Raw genomic sequence first — 9,235 nt, forward strand, 5'->3', positions numbered from 1 at the left:
CTGCTATTTATGTATATCTACTTGGCATACATACATTTTCATTAATATTTAAATAATTTTATGTACATATAAGGAAATTAAGAAACCCTATTCATTGGCATGGAGGACTCCTGCTTTAGAAACTTCCTCTAATGGCATAAAGCATAAGGCTGTGACTTAACATGATGTGGTTGTTTAATGACCAAGAAAGAAGAAAGTAAGAAAGAGAAAAAGAGTAGTAGGAGAAAGTGGAGGAGAATGAAGAGAAGGAGGAGAAAGAAAAGGAGAAGAAGGAGGAGGAGATGAGAAGAAAAATACTTATGCCAAATTTAGAGTAGTAAAAGTTGTAGCCAGAAGATAACATTGCACGAGGTAAAAGACTCAAAATAGCTTCAGTGAATCTTCCTTCCTTCCTTCCTTCCTTCCTTCCTTCCTTCCTTCCTTCCTTCCTTCCTTCCTTCCTTCCTTCCTTCCTTCCTTCCTTCCTTCCTTCCTTCCTTCCTTCCTTCCTTCCTTCCTTCCCTTCCTTCCTCTTCCTTTTTCTCCCTTACTTTTTTCTCTCTCTTTTTCTTTCTCACTTTCCCCTCTTCTTTCTGTCTTAGTAACAACTCTAAGACAGAAGGGCAAAGACTAGACAAATGGGATTAAGTTACTTGCCCAGGATCACACAGCTAAGAATGTCTGATGCCAGATTTCACCTGGTCTTCCTGACTCTAGGCCTGGCACTGTGCCACCTAACTGCCTCTCACAGGTCTAGCTGATGGAACCAGGGGGTGTCAATACCAAGGATTTAACCATCTTTCCCATGTCCTATAAAGGGTGAAAGAAAAGTTTCTGGTTGAGGTGGCAATGTGAAAAGTCACAGAGGAACCCAGCTCTCCCACAAACACCTGCACAAATATCAAAAAGGGCCCTAGAAGGGTAATGATAAAGAAAACTGTAGGTACACTCCATTCAAACTAAAACGAAGGCCAGAAGCCAGAAGAAACAAAGGGAGTTTGAACCAGGAAAGCCACTGCAAGCTCTGGTCAGCCGGTTCTGGGAAAGAAATCATACTAGGAAAACTAAGAGAGACCTGTAAGGTAAATTAGTCTGAAACTCACAAACACTGGGGGTGGGGGGGGTATTGCCAGCACAAATTCTGGCCTATGGGCAGAAGCCTGCCAGCCCTTCGAACAAGAACATTCCAAGGAGATCATGAGTCAAAGCAAGCTATGGCAATCAGGGCCTGAAGTCAGATTTTGACCTCTTAGGGCAGAGACCAGGGCTACTGAAGGGGAGACAGGGCCCATCTGTGCTTTTTTCACTGGGAGCCATAGCAAGAAATAGGACCAAGGCCATAAATACCTGGATAGCCATGCTGAGGAGCCTGCAAGAGACCTTAGGTCACTGCATTTTCTTTTTTATTTTCTTTTTTAAAAACCTTTACCTTCTGTCTTAAAATCAACACTAAGTATAAGTTCCAAGGCAAAAGAGTATCAATGGCTAGGCAGCTAGGGTTAAGTGACTTTCCCAGGGTCACACAGATAGAAAGGATCTGAAGCCACATTTGAGCCCACAGGTCCTCCTAACTCCAGGCCTGGCTCTCTATTTCCTGGGCTACTTAGCTGCCTCAGATCAATACATTTTACAATATCACTCTTAAACCTGTTAGAATTGCAGCAGGGGACAGCACCTGAAAAGCATGATATAAATTTTGTTCAGTCATTTTTCAGTTGTGTCTGATTCTTTGTGACCCCATTGGAGGTTTTTATTTTTTTTCATTTGTCTTTAATCTCATTTTAAAAATATTTTTCAATGTTTACATGATTCATTTTCTATCCCTCCCCTCTTCCCTCCCACTTCCTAGAGCCAACAAAAAAAATGGGTTGTATAAATTTTATCACTTAATACCTATTTCCATATTATTCATCTTTGGTCCTATATATTTTTAGCTATCAATACAATTTAATATCATGAAAAATTTAAATATCACAGATTTTAAATTAAAGTTAATGGAGAAAGTATAAAAAACTTAGAATACACAATGGGGAATCTTTCTAAGTAAGTAGAGGCAGATTTAGAACTTAGAACTGGAAAAAAAGAAATTTAGCAAAGTATGAATAAGAGTTAATAATTTAGAAAGAATGTCTTAACTCTGAACAAGCCAAAATGACACATCTTGATGTCTGAATATGTAGTGATAACCTAAGGATCAGAACTTTCTCATGAAACAGGACCAAAATAACATGGACCTGAATAACATACCATAGGAAGTGTTATGAGAAAATCACCCCTAACTTTGAAAACAGATAATAAAGCACTGGCAGGGTTTATAGATTTCTGCCAGAGAAAAACTCCAAACTTGAAACTTTTGGTAGCTAGCATTAAGTTTCACAGTTTTGATATTAAACAACAAATTTTGCAAGGAATTGGGGAAATGTCCTTTAACTCTGAAGGGATATCAATTGGATTAACATAATTATTCTGAAGCCACAAGAAATCAGGAAAAATCATTAATTTGGATATTTTAAAAAGCAAGGGATGTTAAAAGCAACCTAAAATAACATATCTAGCAACTAAGATAATACTGAGTAATGAAAAAGATGGACCTTCAAAAAAAAAAAAGGAGGCATTTGAGGAATTCTTGTAAAAGAAAAAAAAGATTAGCAGTAAGCAAACATTCAGTTTGCAGACATCACAAAGAGACACAGCAATGAAATAAAGTTTTTTACATATAAAGGTGACTGAAAAGAAAAATTGGATTAAGGGATCAAAGAAGATGAACAGTTCAGGAGAAAAGGAGGAAGAAAAGCTGGATTAATATTTGTGGACTAAATTCCATATTTCCCTACGAATGAATCAATATTTTTATGAGGCATGGCAGAGAGGAAATTGGAAAGAAAGTAGGAAAAGAAGAGAATAAAGCTAGAAATGTAAACCTCTAGTCAACAGCGAAGATAATGCAATTTATTCTTTCAAGAACAAATAAGTATTGGAGGAAAGAATAAAAGCAATGAAAGGATGGGCAAGAATGAGAGTATGAGAAAGCAGGAAGGGAGAAAAATGGTGTCACTAAAGTACATTCTCATGTAGTGGAGGTGGCTGTGGTCAAAAACAAGATCATTATTATGGGTTTCATCTACAAAAGTAGACAAAGACATAATAGACCATTTGTCCTAAACTAGGAAAGGAGATATAAGTGTCTCTTGGGTAAAAACACCCAGGATAGTGTAGCAAGTTTGATTTGGCCTTCAGTATACTACAAAACAGTAATTATTCAAAAGAATTTGGTACTGGTTTAAAAAAAATATGCTCAGGTTCTATTATTGTCTTCTATTGACAACATGGGTTGCAGACATGTGGTGACTTGGCACTGAGAGGTCTTTGAGATTTCGGATAATATAGAAAACTGAGAATTCCCTTTTTCTCCCTCTTCTATCTCCTACCTCCTTCCAACTTCCAAAGTAGCAGCAGAGAGGCAAGATACAGTTAAAGAGAGACAGTTTCTAGCTTGGGTTCTTTGACAAGACTCCATTGTAGTCAAGTAGTATGATTTAGACTCTACATTTCCTAGTCAGGATAACCTGTGTTCTCTACCCCATACCACTATCAGTTCCAAAGGAAATTCAACTAAGTCATGGGCTCTGCCTACTTTTTCTACACCATTTCTACACTACTACTATTACCTACTCCTTTCCCAAGTAGCTAATAGAGCATTGGACTTAAGATGGGCCGAGTAAAGGCTTGGAGAACTTCTTGTGAGTAAAAACAAAACAAAACAACACAACAAAAACTGTGGAGGTCCTGGGTAGAAGGGGAGGAATTGTGTGTTCTAGAAGTGAATGAGTTCAGAAGAGGTTCAGGTTTGGAATGGAGAGATAAACAAAAGTGAAATGCAAAATACTTAGCAGTTCTGCAACATGGTTTATGTTCTAATAAGGTTTAAACACCAACTATTGTAACAGCAGTCATAAGTTGCTGAACCTGTTTAAGTCATTAAAGTCATTCAATGTCATTCTTTTAAATGAACTCTGTGAGTATGATATTTAGCATTTCTTTTGTGTATAGGGATGAATTACCTGTTCCACAATTGATTTATATTGTACATTGTACTGTTGAATAGCTTTTTAATGCTTTGGGGGAAAACCTTAGAAATGTGCTATGCTCTAATTAGCTACAAATAAAGTCTGCCCTGAGCAGCAGCCCTGGGGATCTGATGTGTGAGAATAAGGAGTTTGGTCCCCTCTCATTGGTATTGGATCCTTAATTCTATATCCAGTCCAAACTGGGTTTTGGCATTGTAACCCTAGTTTCTGTTGACCCAGATGCAGTTCCTTAAGGAACTTACTAAAGGAGGTGGATAGGGACATAAATCTAGAAATAAGATAACCTGGACTTAGGAGGGTGGAGTTTTTATGGTAAGAACAAGAGGTATGACCAGGGAAAAACATTAGAAGACTTAGCAAAAAATGTGGAAGTAAAGCAAGAATGCCCCTTTGGAGCGCTATGATTTAGTAATGCTAGCAAAAAAATTAGAAAGACACTAAAGTCATAAACATCAGCAAAAAGGAGACAAAATTATCCCCATTTGCAGATGACATGATGGTTTGATTAGACAATCCTAGAGAATCATCAAAAATCTGAGACATAGCTTCAGGCAAGTAACAGTATATAAAATAAATCTTTAAAAATTGTCAAAATGTCTATATAGCAATAACAAAAATATAAGGAAAAATGGAAAGAGAAATCTCATTCAAAATAATTACAAATATATATGTATAGCACCTTACTAAAATACACTCAAGATTTACATAAATGTAATTATAAAATATTTTTACAGAAATAAGATAGATAATCATAGGGAGAGTTATATATCACTCATGTTTGAACCCTGTCAATTTAATAAAAGTGATACCAACAAAATTAATTTATAGGTTTAGTGCTATAACAAACCACTAATCAGTGATGCTTATAGAACCCAACAAAATAAAAACTTAATTTGGAGGCACCAAAAATCTACAATCTTTAAAGGAAAATGGACATAGAGTACTACATTTTAATGCAGTAGTCACAAAACTATTTGGTGAAACAGACTAGATAAGCAAGAACAAAAAACAAATTCAACTTAGTAGCCAAACTGTTGATAAAATCTCAAGCAATCTCCCAGGGAAGGAACTCAGGAAGGACTTGGGGGGGGGGGGAACAAACCAGAAAGCAATTTGGCATAAATTAGATTTAAACCAATACCCTAAACCAAAAATTACAATAATTTCAAAATGGATATATAACCCAAATATAAAAGTTCATGTTATTTTTAAAAATTGAAGGAAAATAGAATTAGCTTTCTTCAACTCTGGTTAAGGAGAGTGTTCTTAGCACATGAAGGAGAGGGTAAATGACACAAAGTGAAATAAATTATTTCAGTGACATGAAATTGATTTAGCAGGAACAAAATCAAAACTGCTAAGAACACAACCACCCTATAGTGAAAATTTTCATATTATATATCTCTGAAAAAAATTCTGATATCCCAGATATATAGGGAGTCAACAGATACCCTATAGATAATAAAAGTTTCTCATAGGATATGAATACATGGTTTCCCAAAGAAGAATTGCAAGCTATTAACCATATAAAAAGTTATTCCAAGTCACTAATGGAGAAATGCAAATCAAAACAACTCATTTCCCAACACACACACACACCAAAGATGAAAGACAATAAAAAGGAGAAGCTAGAAGAAAATAGGCATGTTGATCCACTATTAATGGTTCTCTAAATTGGTCCAGCTATTCTGGGAAACAATTTGGAATTAGAAACAAAAAGTGGCTAGAATAACCAGAACCTCTACATAAAATATTCACAATGTAATTTTGGGGTGTAACAATGAACTAGAAATAAAATGTGTACCCATCAACACAGGAATGCTTAAAACAACTTGTGCCATGTGGGTATAATGGAATATTACTGCATTGTAATAAATGAATCTGAAGAATTCAGAGAAGCATGGAAAGATTTATATGAACTAATTCAGAGTAAAGAAAGCAGAAACAGGATGCCAATCTATATCACTAACACAATCTAAACACAAAGCATGCAAAATGAAACAATACTCTTGAAATTTCATAATCAAGCATAACTCATAAGAGGTGAGAAAATGAACTTCCTTTTGAGTACCACAGTTGTGATGATGTACACAATGGAAACATAATAAATGCTTGTTCCTCTCCTTTATGGAATGATATATGTGAGGTCATATATGGTTGCTGCAATGGTTGGTTTTCTTGAACTTAAAATAAATTGTTTTCATTACAATGGAAAGCTTCCTGGAAAGGGGAGGAGGAGGGAGGTATACTAAGAAATCAATATGATGTAAAAGCATAAGGCACCTATAAAATTTAAAAGGAAAACATGTTTGATACTTAATAGAAAAATCCTAGAGATGTACTTGAGGCACAATGAATTTCAATTGCTTATCCAAGGTCACTTGGCTAGGAAGTAGCAGAAGCTTTGAACCTTCCTGATTCTGAGCCCAATACACAATCTATTAATGACAAAAGGTTATTATATACCAAGTTAAAATTACTTATGCCAATGTACCTGTTTTTAATTTTGGCAGTACTTTCACCAATTCACCCTCATTACCCCCCTCAGTATCAGAAATGTTACCTTAATCTTAGTACATTCACAAATGCTTTGAATATTTTAAATGAATTCAAAATTATTTATAAAACATTTGAGTTATTTTTCTCTTAACATGGAAGTCTTACTTAGTAGGTATCCATGAACATAAATACAAAAGATTACCTGAGACTTTTAATTGTCTCAGTTTTTCCCAGTGTTGAATGCTTATTGTTTCCTTTTTGGCACTTTCTCTCTAACTGTTTCCCCTAAACCTGTTTGTTACTTAAATTGTTGAAAGAGTTTTACTTCAGAAAAATGATCGCAGCTGTTAATAATCTGGTAACACGAAAGAAATATTAAACTTCAGTGCTGCTGCGTAGTCGTTAAGAACCTGCTTCCATAAAGTTTTGATTTTTAAACATCTCCAAGCCAGCCTTTCTATTAAGTAGCAGTAAAAGACCAGTGTTCCTTTTGGTCTTTCACTATGTCCTAGAATTACAAGCAAGCTGACAATAACCCAAGAAAAGGGCAGGTGAAGGTAGGTTTGTCCAGTACGTCATGAAATCAGAGCAGAGCCCAGGTTTCGCCAGAACCCTGGCTTAATATTTGCCAACCTCTGAAATTCAGGTGTCTGCATTCAAAATCGAAACTTTTCCTATGGCTCCAGAAGGAGAGCCAAGTGACCACCCTCCCCTCAGAGACATTGAAATTCATTCACCTCGTTCAAAAAAAAAAAAAAGCTCCATCCCAGGAAAACTGCTGAAAAGGAAAGACAAGATGTCGCTTTGAGACCAAGTGAAGGGGAAATGCAAGCAACAGTCTACAGAGAGAGGCTCAGATTCTAACTGTCTGAGTCGCTTTAGTGGCTAGGAATTAAAAGGAAGGCTCCGCATTGCCTTTCCTTAGCACTTCTAATCAGATGGAATCACAAATGGGGTTTCTTGCAATGTGTCCCCCTGAAGGTTAACAGTTTGTCCATACTCTTCCTTTCCCTCAAATATGTACACCTTTAGGCGTTCCTTTTGCAAGTGTGACGACAGAGTAGTCCTCTGAATAAGTTAATGGTTTCATTATAAGTATGGAGATTCCCGCCCTTCTCCAGCCCCTCAGCCTCTTCCTCAGCTCTGCTTATTCTTTCTATCAAGATGAAAGTAGAGATTAGGCAGGCCACTGGGGATTCACTGTTTAAAAACCGGACTTACCTTAAGGAAGCCCACGGAAGACAAAGCATCTGAGACGGTTCATTCTCGTAGCTCTGGTGCTGGACGGAGAAACTTGACACCGTGGGCTGTCAGAGACTTGGAGGGAGCGCTGGAAATTGGGGGAACCTTGGTCCGGTTCCTCCCCGTATCCCTGGGAAACACGGAAACCAGAGGCTAGCCGGGAGACCGAGGGAGCACAGGTGACTTTACCACACCAGGCACCTCGGGACTGAACCTTCCGACAAACAACCGCCGGGATTAGCCAAGTCCAAAAGGCAGTTCACATTACTGCCCTCCTACCAGCCAATAGGCAGCTGATCTGACTGACGGCCGCAATCAATTTCTGCTCTGTCTGTGTGCATGCGGGCCCTCTCATGGGCATTCCTTGCCCAAAACACAGGGGAGAAGATACTTTCCAGAATGGATGTTGTAGGGGAGGTCTGAAGTATATGGTGAATTCTTTCTCTTACCTCTCTGGCAACCATGAACAACAAGTTGCTTAGTTCTAGAAAAAAACTAAGTCACATCCTTTGATAACAATCAAAGCAGAGGTAAAGAAAAAAGAATAGGTTACTAAGATCTGGTGCTTTAACTCCCGAGTGGTTAGGCATTCAGACTCCCTTCCTCACGTACAGTTTTTCATTTAGGCTTCTTTGCAGATGAATAAAGTGAATTTTTAATTAGTCAATGTTTCTTCAGTAAACACTTTGATTTTAAAATTAGAATAAAAAAAATTAAGCCTATGGGGGGTGGGGGGTGGAAATTATGCCTACCTTAACTCACTGCCTTGAAGCAAAGAAATTTACCTAATCACTGAATTAGGCAGGTCTAAAACCTGTGATTTTTAAAAGGACATTCAAAACACTTAAAAAGTGTAGCTCCTGTACACTCTTCTGGACATTATAGCATCTATCCTGTACTGCAATCCATTTATGGCCTCATCTTTAAATCTCTCATCAGTCCTGGAAAGTGCAATCCTTTGCAGCTGTACCAATAAGTATCACTTGATTCAAGTTCTGGTATTTGCCCCAGACTGTAAGGGGTCAGCTTAGCTGTCACCTTAGTTACAAGGATACATAAAAAAGGAATAACATCCATAGTGAATGACAATGCCCCTGAAAATGTACGTTTGTGTAATAAATGCAGTTTCACCAGTTCTCGGCTGAAATGTGAATGGGGAACCAAAAAAAAAAAAAGACTTCTCACGTGATTTGCAGAAGATTGAAAGAGCTAGTTTAAAAACAAAAATTTGTTTTGAATGGAGAGAGGAAGGAAGAAATCATAGCACATAAGCACATGCCAAATTAGATAGCATACTAAAGTGACCATTGGTTTATTTCCTAAATAGAATGACCCAGAAAGGCAGATTCCATTCAAGATCCTCACAAAGTTGGATTAGTCAAGAATGTTCCTGCATTTCAAAGGGGAAACTAGTTTTATTTAAGGAC

The 9,235-nt window shown here is 37.2% G+C and overlaps 1 protein-coding gene across 3 annotated transcripts in view; it reads right to left on the reverse strand.

Moving 5' to 3' along the window:
* Nucleotides 1-8,100, reverse strand: part of SHROOM3 (shroom family member 3) — a 262,210-nt gene extending 254,110 nt beyond the window's left edge. For all 3 annotated transcript variants that reach the window (XM_056803258.1, XM_056803257.1, XM_007495798.2), the window contains exon 1: nt 7,788-8,100. The gene's annotated coding sequence lies outside the window, so the exon portion shown is untranslated. The remainder of the gene's footprint in view (nt 1-7,787) is intronic.
* Between the last annotated feature and the right edge of the window lie 1,135 nt (nt 8,101-9,235).

Source organism: Monodelphis domestica, chromosome 6, assembly GCF_027887165.1.
Source record: "Monodelphis domestica isolate mMonDom1 chromosome 6, mMonDom1.pri, whole genome shotgun sequence".
In the NCBI taxonomy this organism is placed as follows: domain Eukaryota; kingdom Metazoa; phylum Chordata; class Mammalia; order Didelphimorphia; family Didelphidae; genus Monodelphis; species Monodelphis domestica.